Here is a 16025-nt window from a genome sequence, read left to right as displayed (position 1 = left end):
CTCAGTTCTGTTCCTGTTCTACAATAAAGCAATGTTCCTGTCTGAACCCTCTCGTCTCGCCTCCTGCTTCTCAAGAATCCACTACACAACACTTATGATGATCAGATATCTAGAAGCACAGGTGAATATGAAAAGCATATGACAGGTTGGTTATCCAGATCAATGTTTCTCTACGATGGGAACTTCAGACATGTGGACTTCAACTCCCAGAATCCCCCAGTCAGCAGGCTGAGCAATTGAGATTGTGACCGTAGCAATAGAGAATTTCCTGATGGTTAAAACAATTAATCAGTGGAAGAGCTTGCCTCCAGAAGTTGTGGGTGCTCCACCACGGGGAGGTTTTAAAGAAGAGACTGGACAGTCACTTGTCCGGAATGGTATAGTCTCCTGTTTGAACAGGGGGTTGGACTAAAAGACCACCAAGGTCTCTTCCAATCGTATTATTATATGTTCTATGTCCGGGGTCTTCAAACTTGGCCCTTTTATGACTCGTGGACTTCAACTCCCAGAATTCCTCAGCCAGCATGCCTGGCTGAGGAATTCTGGGAGTTGAAGTCCACGAGTCATAAAAGGGCCAAGTTTGAAGACCCCTGTTCTATGTTCTACTTATTAGGAAAGTTCTGAGAAAATGCCAGCTGGAGCTGTTCTGTTCATTCCCTTTAACATTTATCTTTAACATGCTATTTGAGTAGAACTAAATCCATTAACAATTGCTAGGAAGAGATGGTTATGGTACAAAAAAAGAGAGAGAAATTGGATTTATTGAAGACATTTTCTAATAGAAATCTTGCATTTCTGAGTCTTATATCCTCCCAGGGGGAGAGATGAAAAGGAAGAAAATTGTTCCCTTTTTTCCTATAAAAGCCTAAAGCTCCCAGTCAGAGAAAAGCAAACCAGAGAAGATAAAGTCAACCCCATAAAGAAAACTCTAATCGTTTTCACCAAAGCAATTTTATTCCTTTCCAGGGGCATGACGTTCCTAGCATTTTCAGCATCTACCTGTGGAAGAATTAATCAAGTTTTTCCATGATCTCCAATTTTTTTCTTAGAGCCTGAAACTCTTCTGTAGATAACATGGAATTAATAGAGACTGAAATACAGAAATTGTTCAACACAGAAAAGAATATCTCTGCTTCTTATGAAGAAGCCTCCGAAACCAATTTCCTTTGGTCTAATATCAATCAAAGTGGAACAGTAAAGACGGTTACATAGGCATTATTGGGTTCACTGCTTTTAGGAAACTGGCCAACTACCACCTTATGCCTGCTGAGGCTTCGCTGCTATGCGGTGACCAACTGACACGAATTGTGGGGAGGCGGAACGAAGGAGAGAACGCTTGGGCAAATGAAAGTAAGTGCTGTATCTCCTCGAGACTCTGCCTCAAGGTCACCTGGCTGAAAGAAGGTGGGGAACTGCATACCAAACTGTCCTTGGACTGACCGTTATTAAAACATCTTACCTGAACCTAATTGTTTATTCTGGGGTGGACAATGAAAGACAGTTAAGGGAGGGAAAAAGTAGAACGTATGGATTTTGGTGCATGTCAAAGTTCTGACTGACGAACTCTTCAAAGAACTCTGAGGCATTGTTTACCTTAAAAGTCTTCAATAGAACAGTATAACATCGGCAATACTTTAATACAGCCGAAATCTGGATTCTCCTCCCCTGAGCACAATAATATTAAGGCATAGTTCCCTCCTTTACTTAACCGTCATAAATCATATTCTCCAATTAGGTATGTTTTCCCTCCTTAGCTTAACCCACCCGCCTCTTGTTACATACAACCTTGAAAATGCTCTGCTACTATGTTGTTATGTCTAACTAATCTCCCGTGCATATTCTTCCTTCCCCCTCCCATCTTCATCTAACTTTAACTCCAAAAGTGATATGCAAGAAGAAATGTAAAATAGCTGCTTCTTCACCTTTTGTCAAAGCAAGAACATTCGATGTTAGCAGCGTTGACAGCGCGATTCTCGGATCTGGCTTTGCAATACTGCAATACACATGATTCTAATAAAACTATACCTCCCTCAACAAATGGAGCCAAGGATTCTTTCTAACAAGAGCAGGGGTGTCAAACTTCCGGCCCATGGGCCGGACGCATCATCCAGAAGCCATACCCACCCCATTGCCAGCAATGGCAAAACTGTCTCGATACGTTGCGCGGCGTCGCGTGACATCGCGAGTTTGACATGTCTGATCTAGAGGTTTAAGTTGTTGGCAGATCTGACACAACCTCTGAAACTGTCACATCCTACGCGCGGCCTCTGGGATCAGCTAGCTTTCGATGATCTACAGAAGTTGTAGAAAAGAGCAATCAGTTGCTGTTAGTGATTGCCTAGTAAGGAATCTTCCATGCAGGATCTCTGCACCATTGCAGAGGTAGCGACGGACTTCTGCGATCTCACGACATTATCTATATTTGGCAGCTGAGTTGATTGATTTCTGGCAAGTACCTAGAATTGCTGAAGAGGCCGCCTTTCCCTTTTCTCTCCTGCCATTCCAAAGAGCTTGTGGGCGGACGGCTTTGTGGCACTCTGCCTCCTGGCCCCAATCCAACCTCAGTGCCCTTCACATAAAGACTCGACCAATATATCTCATGCCAAGTAGTGTCGCTAAAACTGTTGCTATCAATGCCATATAGGGATAGTACCTTTGTAGCTTCATATCTGTGGGAGAAGGAACAGTAGAACCTGGGGGCGGAATGAAAAGGGGAATAAGCCTAGAATCCCTATGTAGCCACAAGCTACATAATTCAACCCTTCTTGACTGCCATGGACCAGGGGTCTTCAAACTTGGCCCTTTTATGACTTGTGGACTTCAACTCCCAGAATTCCTCAGCCAGGCATGAGGAATTCTGAGAGTTGAAGTCCACAAGTCATAAAAGGGCCAAGTTTGAAGACCCCTGCCCTAGACCCTTATCTAACTATAACCCAGGTGCTGATCATAAGTTGAGAAGATTTCTGTGCATAGGCTTTTAGCAATATACCTTAACCAGTGTGCAAGGAATCAGGATCATATGTTAAGTTGCAGTACAGAATATTTATTGTTCAAGACTATATACAAGAATCTAGTCAACTAAAGTTGAACACGAAATTGGCACCAGGCAAGGGTCAACAGAATTCAAGAGGGATTGGACCTGGATTGTTTGTGGGAATGTAATGACTCTAGGCTAATGACTCATTTAACTCCACCTCCCAACTCTACCTGCTCATCTTACAAAATCAGTTTAATTGAAACTTGATGTGTGGACTTGATCTTTCCTGGCCATCTATGTGACAAACAACAACAACAATAACAACAGCAACTTTATTCTTAGAAAGCTTATTGATAAGAGTCCATAATACAACGAAACAATTTTTGATCCATATTCTCGAGCAACTTAGTTGGGGGGGGGTGTCTTTCAGTTCACCCGAAAAGAGATGCCATCAAGAGAAAGAAATCTAGGTCTCTGCTGTTTAATTATTAATATTTATTTCACTTACTTAATTTCTTTAATTTACTTTATTGCCAGAAGAGACCAGAACAGTTTGTAAGAGGACAATAAAAACATGCTTTAAACAAAATCATCACAATAAACCCCACCGTGCTTATTTATACATTCAAATAAAAATGTGGCCAAGAAGAATGAGTCAGTGGAATAATAGAAAAACAATCTAGAAACATTCAAGGATGAAACAGCCGGTTAACTGAAGCAAAAGCTACTACTACAATCTGTCGATTTAGCCAATTATTGAAAGTTTATTATAAATAACTCCTGAACTTCGTCACTACTTCAAGGATACAGAAATGTCTAGCAGGGGTGTTGTTTTATGTAAATCCAAAGACAGGACTCTTTGAAAAATGTCTGGATATGGAAATTTCCTGGGAACTGGTGAATACAATGTCTGTTTTACACAGTCACACTGGAAAAGGAGCTGATGAAGGTAAGATATATGGCCAGGATCCCATGAAATGTCTCCCATTTTTATCTATTTATCCAAATTTAGAAGATGCCTGACTTCTTAACGGCCTTGAGCAGCTTCCATGAAAAAGAGAAAGAAAAAGCACATATTGAGATGCAAGTTTAAAAAAAAAAGCAGTGTGGCCAACAGAGAGCTGTTTGGGAGGCAGAACAAATGTAATGAAATCTTCTTGTCCCAACCACTCAAGGCCTGGAAAAGCAACCAGATTTTTTAACAGTTCTACATCTCACAGGAGTGGGACCCCTAGAAATCTCTAGGCTGGAGGGACATCGTTCCAGAGACGTGAACTTTAGAGACATTGATCACGTACACCAGCTAACTGGTGATATATTTTGAACTCATCATATTGCAATGCAAGCAAATAACAGAGTAACAGAATTGGAAGGGACCCTGGAGGTCATCTAGTCCAACTCCTTGCTCAAGAAGGTGACCATGCTAGACAAGTGGCTGTCCAGTCTCTTCTTAAACTTCTGGAGGCAGGTTGTTCCACTGATTAATTGTTCTTAATGTCAGGAAATTTCTCCTTATTTCTAGGTTGCTTCTCTCCTCGATTAGTTTCCACCCGTTGCTTCTTGTCCTGCCTTCAGGTGCTTTGGAGAATAGCTTGACTCCCTCTTCTTTCTGGCAGCCCCTGAGATATTGGAAGACTGTCACCCCTACTACTTTTAATCAAACTAGACATATCCAGTTCCTGCAACTGTTCTTCATATGTTTTAGCCTCTGGTCCCCTAAATGTCTTTGTTGTTCTTCTCGCCACTCTTTCTAGAGTCTCAAGTTCTTTTTTGTATCGTGGAGACCAAAATTGGACGTAGTATTCCAAGTGTGGTCCTAGCAAAGCAGTATAAAGTGGTACTAACGCTTCACGTGATCTTTATACTATTCCTCTGTTGACGCAGCCTAGGACTGAATTGGCCAAAGGTTTGTCTGCTAATCTCGGCTAAGGTACTGTAATGATATGTGTGAATGAGTTTGGGAGACAAGAGGAAGAGCCACAAACTAAACAACAGCCAGATAATTGGCTTGTCTGTTTCTGCAGAAGGAATAAGGGCATGGCAAACATCTCAGAAGGGACCCTTCTTACAGGCAGTCCTCACGTTATGACTGTAATGAACCCTGCCCATTATCATTGTAAGTCATGACAATTGTAAAATGGGTTGGCCCAAAGCAGCCTAATTTTACGCCCTGTTTGGGGTAGTTGTTAAGTGAATGTGGTGGTTATAAGGCGAATGCAACGGTTATAAAGCAAGCCAATGCATTGCTATGGGGTTTGTGTTTTTGCCGGGAACGAGAAGTTCAATGCAAAAGTGTCATAAAATACAGTCATGTGACCACAAGAACTTGCAAACAGCTGTAAATGTGGCCCAGCTGCCAAAGGGCCTGAAGACCATCAAAACCTTGGGTCTATTTTGCAAGTCCCCTTTTTCAGGTTGGTAATATCTGTGGTCACCAAGCAATCAGCCATATGTTGAGGACTACCTGTAGTTTTTTGGATTGTAAAGCTGGTGTGTGTAGTGGGCAGGGAAAGGGATGTACTTTGAGACTAAATGTAACCTTGTAATAAAGATAGAACTAGCGCTTCTGGGTGTCTTTCTTGTCTGGTTGATGGGTACCATACCTGGAGTACTGCCTCCAGTTTGGTCACCACAATATAAAAAAGATGTCAAGGCTCTGGAAAGGGTGCAGAGAAGAGCAACAAAGATGATTAGAGGCTAAAACATATGGAGAACAGAAATTGGGTGTGTCTAGTTTAATGTAAAGGAGGGCTAGGGGTGACATGATAGCAGTCTTCCAGTATTTGAGGGGATGTCACAAAGAAGAGGGGATCAGCCTATTCTCCAAAACACCAGAAGGTAAGACAAGACGCAACGGATGGAGACTAATCAAGGAGAGAAGCAACCTGGAACTAAGGAGAAACTTCCTGACTGTGAGAACAATTAACCAGTGGAACAACCTGCCTCCGGAAGTTGTGAATGCTCCAACGCTGGAGCTCTTTGGGAAGAGATTGGACAGCCATTTGCCTGAAATGGTATAGGGCAGCAATGGCGAACCTTTTAGAGACCGAGTGCCCAAACTGCAACCCAAAACCCGCTTATGAATCGTCTGGTGCCGGGTGGGCGTGGCCCATTGGGTGGATGTGGCCAATTGATCTTTTTTTTTTCCTGTGAGAAGTTGAAATTGATGGATTAAACCTTTTTTTTTTTTGCACATGGCGGCAGAGGCCTAAAGCAAAAAGGTTTTATAAAACACAGCTGAAGGCCTAGGATTGGGGCGACGGCACATGTGCCCACAGAGGGGGCTCTGCCATAGGTTCCATAGGTTTGTCACCACTGGTATAGGATTTGCTGCCTGAGTAGAGGGTTGGACTAGATGACCTCCAAGGTCTCTTCCAACTATTATTATTATTATTATTATTATTATTATTATTATTATTATTATTATTAAAAACTTTTATTCATCAAACATGAAACTCAGTCAACTGAACACTCAAATTGACTGGTGCTGACGGTTGACATGGGTTGCTGCCAGCATCCTAGGTATCAACCTGGCATCTCCTTAAAATGTAAGATGTTCTGAGTAGCGCAGTTTTTTGTAGCTTTGCTGGAGTTATTGCAGGAAGCTGCAATTTCTTGATGTTTTTGGACATCATCATCATCATCATCATCATCATCATCATCATCATCATTATTATTATTTCTTCCAGGGTCCCTTCCAACCCTTCTTGGAAGAGTCAAGAGACATGACAGTTTCTGCAGGACAAGCTTTGTTTTGTCAGTTTATTTTCAGGCTAGAAACTGTCGCTCTGTATTTTATGCAATTGCTGAGTTATACTGTAGGAACTAAATTTGGGGCTTTCCTTTAAGCCCCCCCCCACACACACCCAAAACCACATGGTCTTCACAGCTACCCCCACTTGCTGTGAGTCACAGCCGTAGGATTGCAGACACAACCACATTTCATCTCTGCTTCTTCTTCCCTCCCTCCCACTATGAAGCAGCCTCTCCTTCCTTGTGAGAAGTTGCTTTGAGCATGAACACCTACTTGTCAGCTGCCAGAAGGACTCCAAGACTTGAAAATGAGGGTTCAGAATGACATGTAGTCAGCCTGGAAAACCCATGATCAGAAGTGGCTTTCGCTTGTGTGGCAAAATAGCTCCAACATTTACGCTCCATAGGTAAAGGTAAAGGTTCCCCCGCACATGCGTGCTAGTCGTTTCAGACTCTAGGGGCTGGTGCTAATCTCCGTTTCAAAGCCGAAGAGCCAGCGCTTGTCCGAGGACGTCTCTGTGGTCATGTGGCCGGCATGACTAGATGCCAAAGGCGCACGGAACGCTGTTACCTCCCCACTGGAGTGGTCCCTATTTTTCTACTTGCGTTTTTATGTGCTTTCGAACTGCTAGGTTGGCAGAAGCTGGGACGAGTAACAGGCGCTCACTCTGCTACGCGGCACTCGGGATTCCACCCGCCAAACTGCCGACCTTCTGATCGACAGGCTCAGCGTCCTAACCCACTGAGCCACCGCATCCCTGATTTACGCTCCATGGTCCCAGGCAAAGACTTACTTAGAGAAGGGCTTTCCTTCACTGGAACAGAGTGGGACCACTTGCCACAGGACAATTGAACAATTCGGGGTAATTATTTAAAACAAATTTTTAAAAAACTATTTACATTTTTGCCATTCACATTTCAGTCTGCCCCTCCTTTTGCACCCTTGATTTAATGGTTCTGTCCCACCGTTTCTTTCTTACTGGCGTTATTCTTGTCCTGCAATGTCCCACGCTGAGTTGGCTGTGGTGAGCTGCCTCGTGGTGAGTTGACCACGCCAAGTTGACCGTGTCAAGTCGGCTGTGGTGAGGGGGCCATGGTGAGTTGGCTGCAGTGAGTTCTCATACCAGGGGTGTCAAACTCTCGGCCCGCGGGCCGGATGCATCCTAGCGAAGCCGTGCCCACCCCATTGCCGGCAATGGCAAAAAAGTCGCGATACGTCACGACATGTCACGTGACGTTGTGAGTTTGACACCCCTGTCATAGACCCTCAGAGGAAGGGGTCCTCCTTAAGATGGCTAGCGGTAGAAGGAACTACAGCACGGTTCCTGAACTAATATGAAGTGCTGCTGTCATTTAGAACAGAATAATCTTTATTGGCCAAGTGTGATTGGACACACAAGGAATTTGTCTCCGGTGCGGAAGCTCTCAGTCAGTGTACACGCAAGCAACAGGTGATAATATAAACCCTACAAAATCTATTCAAGGTGCATATTTACCAGTCTTAGCGAGTGTTAAAGCTGGAACCGGATTTAGATTTAAACTGATTGCTTTTGAATGGACCCTTAAGTGTACAAAATGGGAAAGGATTACATTATATATCAACAAAATAAATTAACCTACTCTCCAAAGTGCCTGAAGGCAGGACAAGAAGCAACGGGGGGGGGGGGGAAACTAATCAAGAAGAGAAGCAACCTAGAAATAAGGAGAAATTTGCCGAAGGTGGAAACAATGGTTGTCCAATCCTGATAGTTAGAACAATTAATCAGTGGAACAGCTTGCTTGCAGAAATTGTGAGTGCTCCAACACTGGAGGTTTTGAAGAAGAGTTGGACAGTTATTTGTCTGAAATGGTACAGGGCACAGGGGTCAAACTCAATCGCGTCACGTGACGTATTGTGACTTTTTTGCCTTTGTGGAGCTGGGGTGGGCGTGGCCTGCATGTGACCCATCCAGCCCATGGGCCGCCAGTTTGACATCCATGGTATAGGATCTCCTGCTTGAGCAAGAGGTTGGACTAGAAGACCTCCAAGGTCCCTTCCAACTCTGCTATTGTGATAAATAATGATCACAATGATCATAAACTAAAATACAATCATCATAAATCGTAAGACACTCAGCAGTAGTCCTAAAGATGCTAAATAAAAGCAATCCACTTAAATCATGAGATACAAACAACAAAGTGATAGTCGTAAGATGTTAACGGAAGATTGACTCAGCCTTCCATCCTTCCGAAGTAGGTAAAATGAGGACCCAGATTGTTGGGGGCAATTAAGCTGACTTTGTAATAATGCCGCTTGGGGGTGGGGGGCGAAAGCCCTAATAAGCAGGCATATACATAGAATGAAGGCTATTGCTAAGCACATTGATTTGTGCTTCTTAGATTGTAAGCCGCCCTAAGTCTTCGGAGAAGGGCGGGATATAAATGGGATTAAAAAAATAAAAATAGGCCAGGGGTAGGCAACCTTGGCTCTTTTATGACTCATGGACTTCAACTCCCAGAATTCCTGAGCCAGCAGAAGGGACAGGATTCTATCAATTGAATGCATCACGAGATCCTTGGCTTGCCAGATGTGCCATGGACATCAACAAGGCTTTTGGTGCTCTTAGAAGTTCCATTTTTGGAGGCCAGTTCAGAGCCACTATACAACACTCTACCATTTACGTGTTCAAAACAACTGCTCCTATTGGGTGTGGACTGTTATTCAATATCCTCTGGTTTCTGGAATGAGGTCTCCGCTCTTCCCTCCGGGGAGACAAAGTCTTTTAGATTTCACACAATTCCAAACTAAATTTGGACAGTCAGAATAAGATGAGAAATACTACGGTAGTTAACACCTCTTCAGCTACGGGCCTGCTAGAGCTGTCTTGTGATGGACAGGGACTGCTATACAAAAGCAATGGCCTGGGTATATAGAAAAAGAAAAGAGATCAACAGGATAAATTGTGTGTTACTGTCCACCATGGCTGAGTCCATTTGGGAAAAGGTCCAGAGTTTATTGCTAAAAATACACCGTAAAGATTGTAAACTAAATCAGCCCGGTTTTGTTTACAGTCCATTGAGATGAGCGAATAAAATTTCTTTTAAAAACCCACGCAACAACTATCCATTTTCTGCTCCTTTCCTGTGGTCATTCTTTTTGTAAATCTAAATGGGTATTTTGAAAAGATGCCAAACTCTATAAATATAAAAGAAGGAGCGAGCGATAAAGCCCAAGCTCTAATCTGAAGAAGGGAGAAAGGAGAAGGATTCAAGGTCTCCATCCTTCCTGCATGTATTGGAGTAAGAATCATGGAATTGAATGGGGTTTACTTCTGAGTAAGCAATACGTAAGCTTGGGCTTCCCGACTTTAGCATTGGTTCCTGCAGAAATAGCAAGCTGATTCATTGGCTATATTTCTATGACAGGGATGATATGATGGAAATCTGGACTTCAGCTGTCTATCATACCTTAACCTTTCTAAAAATGTACTACTGTAATGATATATAAAAGTAAAGGTAAAGGTTCCTCCGCACATGCGTGCTAGTCGATTCCAACTCTAGGGGCCGGTGCTCATCTCCGTTTCAAAGCCGAAGAGCCAGCGCTTGTCCGAGGATGTCTCCGTGGTCATGTGGCCGGCATGACTAGATGCCAAAGGCGCACAGAACGCTGTTACCTTCCCACCATAGTGGTACCTATTTTTCTACTTGCATTTTTACATGCTTTCAAACTGCTAGGTTGGCAGAAGCTGGGACGAGTAACAGGCGCTCACTCTACTACGCGGCACTCGGGATTCGACCCGCCAAACTGCCGACCTTCTGATCGACAAGCTCAGCGTCCTAACCCACTGAGCCACCGCGTCCCTTAATAATATATAGGCAGGGCCAAAATACATCTCACAATAAAGGCAAATGACATTTGCTCCCCATTTAATTTTTCTATGGAGATTCTCAATCATCCAGCTCAAGGCTGTCCCTAAGATACTTTTTCCAAAAGGAAACTGGACTTTCTTAGTTGCTTTCCTTGAAAATGTTGCTCAGTTCTGTGAGGAAGCTTCTCGGATGAGAAGTGAAATGTTTTCAAGGAAAAAACCAAGAAAGTCCAGTTGCGCTTTGGAAAAGCACCTTCGAGACATCTAATTGTTCATTAAAAGCATAAAGTTAGGTGGAACGTGGGTAGGGTTACAAGATATCTGAACAGATAAAATAAGACATGGACATTTGGAAAGGATGCTAAATGGGAAAAATGAGGACAACCTAACTGTTCAAATTTATTGGCCTCCGTGACAGAAATTATAGTAAACAACTGCAAAAAAAAAAAAAGGACTTAACCCAACATGGATATGAAATTGTTTTTTTCCAGCATCGGAAAACCTGCTTCTTCAATTGTCTTTTTTTTTTGCACCAAACCTTTATTTTCAAGAATATGCGAGTGATAAAATAGAATTGACAACAACAAACTCCATCATAGGTAACATATGAAGATTTATGCAATCTGCAGACTCCAGCGGTCACAGATTCGGAGGGGCTGGATTGAAGCCAAAGGCTGGAATTGGGAAATAAATTAAATAATGTAAATCTGGGCTGTGGAGTCTGCTGCTGGCCAAGAGAAAGGAGGCAGACCATTTACAAAAGGATAATAAAAGCACTCCAAGATACTCAGAAAACTGGGCAATATTTGATTTCGAGGTTATGCCTGATGGTCAGGAGTGCCTGAAGCCACTCAAATGGATAATTACGATCAGCAGCGTCCGAACAACATTCCATCCGAAGTTCTTTTGTTTTGTAAAATTCCCCATCTTCTCTAGATTTCCAATTATGAAATCTAATAAGAGTCATTTTTCACTTGCAAAGAAAACGGTGCTCGGTTACACACAGATGGCTTCTTATCTCAGAGAGAATCCTTTCTGCAGTGTCAAAATGACAAGAAGACAAGGCTCCCCAACAGAAATGTTGTGATACCCAACAGACTATTAAATTCTGCAAGAGATACCTGTGGCTAAAAATAAGGTTATATTTGCTATTTCATCTATTTTATTAAAAGCAAAATTCCCCCCCCCAAAGTGGCATTAAGGTTGTTCAATCGCTTATACAGTATATTTAGGGACTGAAATAAGCACATATTGAGGGGATCCTTGGGGCACTCTGAGCTTGGTTGTTTTCTTGCAGACATTTCATTACCCAAACTAGGTAACATCATCAGTTTAGAAGGGAGTCAGGTTTGGAGGAGGAGGAGGAGGAGGAGGAGGAGGGGATGTTGGGTTCTTGGTGCTCTCTGAGCTGGGTTGTTTTCTTGCAGACGTTTCATCACCCAACTAGGGAACATCATCTGTACTAGTGATGAAGTTATCTAGTTGGGTCATGAAACGTCTGCAAGAAAACAACCCAGCTCAGAGAGCACCAAGGACCCCCCTCATGTCAACTCTGAGCTACAAATATTCCACATTGATTCATTTAATGATTTAAACTTGCATTTCTCTTTTTTTTCCCTGTTATGGAAGCGAGGGACTTCACAGTACTTCAGAAGAACTGAAATGCAAAAATAACCGTTAAAAAAACTCCCAAAATTTAAAATAGCATCTAATTCTAAGGGATTCCCAGCAAGGACCAACCAACGTGAAGTATCAGGGATAGAAACCATTATATATTCATCTTCTTGTCTATGGAAAAATCTCTGGGACTTTTCCAGACAAACCTCAAATATTTGTGAGAGTTATTTCAGGACCCTTGCTTAATTGTAAGACCCTTCCCGCTGAACCTGCGCCATAAAAGCAGTAATTACGGAAGTCCCCATAGTGCTTTTCCAAAAGGCAACTGGACTTTCTTGGTTTTTGCTCGAAGACATTTCACTGAACTGAAGAAGCTTCTTGGATGAGAAGCGAAACCTCTTCCAAGGAAAGACAAAGTCCAGTTGCCTTTTGAAAAAGCACCTCTGGGACAGCCGTGACCTGGATGACTGAGAATCTCCATAGATAATTGTGGAAGAGTTGGGGTTCACCTCACAACTGAAGCATCCACACCGATGTCTTTTCAAGCATTGTACTGGTCTTCCCCTTGCCAAGACTGCTGAGGTGGACTGCGACAAACAGATACGCAATGCAAGAAGACCACAAATCATGCAGGCTTTCAAAAGCTAACTAAATATAGACAAGAGCCTTTGGTGCATTCCTAATGCTTCACATGTCAGCCTTTTGCTTTGTGAATCTAGCCGGCCTTGGAAACCATGCCAGTGATTTTGACTGAAACAGTATCCTTATTCACCCTCACTGGTACAATCACGAGATAATTTTAACCCAGTTCACCTCCCTCCAGCATGCTTTGTTATCTGGGATGTCAGCGAGTGTAACTAGCAGCTCAGCCAGCTATCCTGAAAAGGGATTTACATAAGGCAGTTCTTTACTTGGATCGGAATTGTTATATGTACAAAACTTTCCTATAATTTTTACATGGAACAAAATTGATTTTCTCCCTATCCTATGCACAGATGGAGGAGTCATTAGCACAATCAATCAATCAAGTATTAGAATCCAATCATGGCTGGGGAGAAATCAGTGAAAAAGGGATAAAAAAAGTCAAAATGCTGCCCGTGACTGCAAGATCAAGGCCCACCCACCCCTTTTTCCTGGGCTTTATTGTATATATTAGAACTGCTTATAATTTATAGTTAAAGCAATTGAGCAAAGAACCCATACATTGAACAGACTGAGATGTCCTGTATGAATGATTTATTATCTGAATGTTGAGTCTTTGTATTTACCACATAGGTATTTAATTACTGTATTTTATTTTATCTATTTTACCCTTCAATTAGATCCTGTATTTTATTTTGTTCTATTTTTATATGGTGATAAGATTAATCAATTGATAAAATACACATCTATCTATCTATCTATCTATCTATCTATCTATCTATCTATCGATCTATCGATCTATCGATCTATCTATCGATCTATCTATATCTAACCATCCATCCATCCAAACTTCCATCCATTTATCCATCCATCTATTCCTCATCCATCTATTCCTCTACTCATCTATTCATATCTATCCATCCATCCATCCAAACTTCCATCCATTTATCCATCCATCTACTCCTCATCCATCTATTCCTCTACTCATCTATTTATATCTATCCATCCATCCAAACTTCCATCCATTTATCCATCCATCTATTCCTCATCCATCTATTCCTCTACTCATCTATTCATATCTATCCATCCATCCATCCATCCATCCATCCATCCATCCATCCATATCTATTGATCAATCCATCCATCCATTTAACCATCCACCCGTTTATCCATCCATTTATCTACCCAACTATTCATATCTTTCTATCCATCCATCCATTTTTCAATCTATCAATCAATCTATGTATCTATCATCTATCCATATCTATCTATCTATCTATCTATCTATCTATCTATCTATCTATCTTTATCCATCCATCCATCCATCCATCCATCTCTATTCATCTATCCATCCATCCATCCATTTAACCATCCATCCATTTATCCATCCATCTATTCATCATCCATATACTCATCTACCCATCTATTCATATCTTTCTATCCATCCATCCATCCATCCATCCATCCATTTATCAATCTATCAATCAATCTATCTATGTATCTATCATCTATCCATATCTATCTATCTATCTATCTATCTATCTGTCTGTCTGTCTGTCTGTCTGTCTGTCTGTCTGTCAATCTAACCATCCATCTATTCATCCTCCATCTATCCATCTACCCATCTATTCATATCAATCTGTCTATCTATCTATCCATCCATCCATATCTCTGTCTGCCCCCCTTGACTTTTTTTGACACAGCTGTCCCAAATAAACACCCATCCTACACTGAAATCGAAATAACAACAAGGAATATGAGAAAGGTTTATATTGTCATACATGAAACATCTGCAAGAAAACCACCAAGCTGGGAGAGCACCAAGGACCCCACAGTTCAACCTTTAAATACAAATATTCTCTCTATCAAAATCTATTATCCACCTATTTTGTACTTCAGGATAAAAACACCTATTACCGAGAAAAGATTTCAGTCTTCAGTCCCTACTGCTATTGTACCATATGTTGGATTGCTGCTTTTATTATTTAGTCTTCAAAGCATTAGTCAGTTCTAGCACTTACAAAGTAGCAGCTGTACACAACCATGAATGAACGAAGCGACAAGAACAGAACACTTTGTCCCCAGATTCACAGCAAGAGAAGCTGCATGCAGAATTAAATATATTCATTGCAAGACAGGCCTTAAAATATTACAAAGCCTTTACAGATCTCGGTAACCCTGTTTGGATAACCCGGTAAATTAATTTCTTAGTGCTCTGCAAGAAAAAATGAGTTATGTGGAAGGAGACAGAAATCCTCCATGAGTATATCATATGGAATTCAGATTTATGTATGAATGAGAATATTTATGATACCTTTACAAACCATTCTCAGGGAGGTGATACGAAAATAATCAAGCAAGCAGTCAAGAGACTATTGAGACCCTAAGCATCATAAATTCATCCGGGATCTTTTTTTTAAAACCATTGTTAAAGCAACGACCACACATATTTCCAAAGACTGAGCTATCACAAACCAGGGATCTGGCTCTTTGGGGTTCCACCATAGAAGAAAAAAAATGGCATATGGATCTGCATACTTGCAGAAGAGAGACTCATCATAAATATGGATTTATTTATTATAGTGAGTTTTATAGTTCCTGCTCTAGATAACAGAATAACAGAGTTAGGCTAGAAGACCTATTCTATTCTATTCTATTCTATTCTATTCTATTCTATTCTATTCTATTCTATTCTATTCTATTCTATTCTATTCTATTCTATTCTATTCTATTCTATTCTGATAAGATAAGATAAGATAAGATAAGATAAGATAAGATAAAGATAAGATAAGATAAGATAAGATAAGATAAGATAAGATAAGATAAGATAAGATAAGATAAGATAATCTTTATTGTCATTTTTTTACTGTGGGCACAACGGCACACATCAAAAATGAAATTTAGTTTTCTATTCTGTTCTATTCTATTCTATTCTATTCTATTCTATTCTATTCTATTCTATTCTATTCTATACTATTCTATTCTATTCTATTCTATTCTATTCTATTCTATTCTATTCTATTCTATTCTATTCATGTCCAAATGTTGGGTTTTACAGTGAAGTCCCCCAAAATGAATTCCACAAAAAAATTATCTTGGAGCAAAGATGGTTTCCATAGTTTTATAGGATCTCAGCATAGACATGCATTATGTACATATTGCCAATTTGATAAAAAAGGTTAATTAAA

At 41.2% G+C, this 16025-nt stretch overlaps 1 protein-coding gene across 2 annotated transcripts in view; it reads right to left on the bottom strand.

Moving 5' to 3' along the window:
• The window catches only part of CAMK1D (calcium/calmodulin dependent protein kinase ID), a 175439-nt gene that overhangs the window by 45254 nt on the left and 114160 nt on the right, over nt 1-16025 (bottom strand). The gene's annotated exons all lie outside the window — the stretch shown is intronic.

Source organism: Vipera ursinii, assembly GCF_947247035.1.
Source record: "Vipera ursinii genome assembly, chromosome: 6".
In the NCBI taxonomy this organism is placed as follows: Eukaryota; Metazoa; Chordata; class Lepidosauria; order Squamata; family Viperidae; genus Vipera; species Vipera ursinii.
This window is presented reverse-complemented; position numbering and strand designations above follow the sequence as displayed.